Source organism: Vicia villosa, linkage group LG3, assembly GCF_029867415.1.
Source record: "Vicia villosa cultivar HV-30 ecotype Madison, WI linkage group LG3, Vvil1.0, whole genome shotgun sequence".
Classification (NCBI taxonomy): Eukaryota; Viridiplantae; Streptophyta; class Magnoliopsida; order Fabales; family Fabaceae; genus Vicia; species Vicia villosa.
This window is the reverse complement of record NC_081182.1, coordinates 90,763,707-90,766,003: the sequence shown is the minus strand read 5'-3', so window position 1 is coordinate 90,766,003 and position 2,297 is coordinate 90,763,707. Positions and strand designations below refer to the sequence as shown.

General features: G+C 35.7%; 1 pseudogene; it reads right to left on the bottom strand.

Annotated features, from left to right (window-relative positions):
* Positions 1 to 346: 346 nt before the first annotated feature.
* On the bottom strand, positions 347 to 988 carry LOC131658534 (agamous-like MADS-box protein AGL80; annotated as a pseudogene).
* Positions 989 to 2,297: the final 1,309 nt, after the last annotated feature.

Genomic DNA, 2,297 nt, shown 5'->3' with positions numbered 1-2,297 from the left:
CATCATGTGATTGGTGGAAGGTACACTACCCAACTTTTTCACTCGTGTTTTCATAATTTGAATTCATCAAAAATTGAACAACTTTCAGCAACTTTAGATAAATGTAACTAATCGTCAAAACTAATGAGAGTGCAAAAGTATTGAAAGCAGAGCACACACAATTACATAAAAGATGTGAAAGTTACACCATAATGACCAATGATTGAATCTTCACATACACCAAAAAAAAAAATTTCAAAAACATAAATCATCAAATAATTCAAAATTTAAACTAAACTCGTCGTATCCACCTGAAAGGATATGCATCATAACCAAATGGAACTGTTTCATGTCCAGCGCCATTTTGTCATATCCATCCCAACCTACTCATCATTGCAATTTCATCATTTTCAGGTGTGGTTGGTGGTGGCGACGGTGGTGGTAGTAGTGGCACTGGCGGTGCCATTGGGAGTTGGACTTGGCTTTGAGAAGCCATGACATGACTCTCACTTTGATTTTGGTGAATAATATTTTCATTATCAACTGATTCCATCCTTCTCCCAATCGCCCTCAAATTATGATCAATCATCCAACAAAGATCATTCAAATCACCCATCGACATATTATTCTAGACGATGTTCCCAGCACTGAGACACTGAAACATGAGCATGGTTTTCTCCTTTTCTTCGTTGTCTCTTTGTTCTTTTTTAAGTTGCTTTTCAGCCTTCGAAATCATTTGATTCAGTAAACTCTCTTGATTCACCATATTTCTTTGTTCAAACTCAGACATTGTAATGAATTTCGAAAGCACATTTTGTACTCCAGAAGGCGATGGCCAGATCTCCGGTTGTGGATCGTAGGGGCCATAAATTATGGCACATGCATCGATACCGCAAAGGGTTGTTAGTTCATCTACCTTCTTCATTAAACTATTCTTCCGTTTCTTGTATGCTACTTTCCTTGCGGTATTGTTCTCAATGAAAGCAAGTTTCACCTACTTTCTAGTCATGATTTTGACAAAATAAGATGAAATGTGTTGTAATCTGATTCTTGATTTCTGGAAAAATGTGTTGTATATATTACAGACCAAATTCGATATACGTTGTGGTGGTTAGGTGCATGTGCATGTATATCAGTATATGTGTGAATAGTTTTCCAACGGCCATTTTTTAACGGTAAAATGTCTCTTTATTTTTATTCCATCTATGCCAATATTTAAAATGAAAGTTTTAAATGCATTTGCTTTTTAACATTTGCCATATTTAAGTTATTTGATTCCTGAATCCTAATCTATAGATTCATGCACGTACGTGGTTAGTTGTTGGCCTAGATTTACCGTTTTAACATTGTGGGCAAATTAACCTATTTGTGTGCCACCAATTAAAAAAAGACACGTGCATTCCACTAGTCATCTTAAACATAAACTTTTTAACATCGGATGCAAAGATATAGTAAAAAAACACAAGGTGGTTCATGGTTGGTTAACCTAAATTTAAGTATGGCATGTCACTTTCACAACACCATAACTCTTTCATTTCTTAACATTTTTAAGATTTTTAAGATTTATTTCCAGACAAATGTCACTCCTTAGCATGTGATATTCATCGGTCATTATTTGAATGAAATCCTCACCTCTTTTTTGTTGTTGTGTCTGTGCTTTTTTGGAAGTACAGATAATCCAGGTATTTGAGTAAGCATGGAGCTTGTGTTTCTCGATCGAGTCTTAGGAGTCGCTCTGATACGTAACACGGGAGAAAATGGGATTGTTTTATTTGCATCGTCTTATTGGTTTCATTGTTACATATCTTATTTTGTTAGATTTATGTTAAACCACGAGCTGGTGAAGTTATTTTTGCTGAGGCCTTAAAGCCATAGAAGTGAATTATTTTTGAACTTCCGCTATATGATTTATTTGCTGAGCAATATAGGATGAAGTGATTTGAGACTTCATGAGTTTTTACGGGATGTGACATTCCTACTTGTGTGAACTCTGATTAATCTGTGAAAATTATGTTGTTATTTTATAATTAATTTATGGGGAAAGTAGAGTGTCACAATTGGTATCAGAACATGCCTGTAATAACTTCTAACCATTGTTGATGTTTGTGTTATGAAATAGAAGATGGCTGGAAGGAATGACGTTGCGATTGTTGCTGCTTTCCAGGCCGTTTCTCAGGGTTGTACAAAATCAGCTTAATGTTGGGGGAAACGATTAATCCTGTAACTTGGGGACGTTTCAGAGGGAAAATCCGCCTACGTTTAGGGGTAAGTATGATCTTGATGGAGCACATGTTTAGCTTAAGGAGATTGAAAGAATC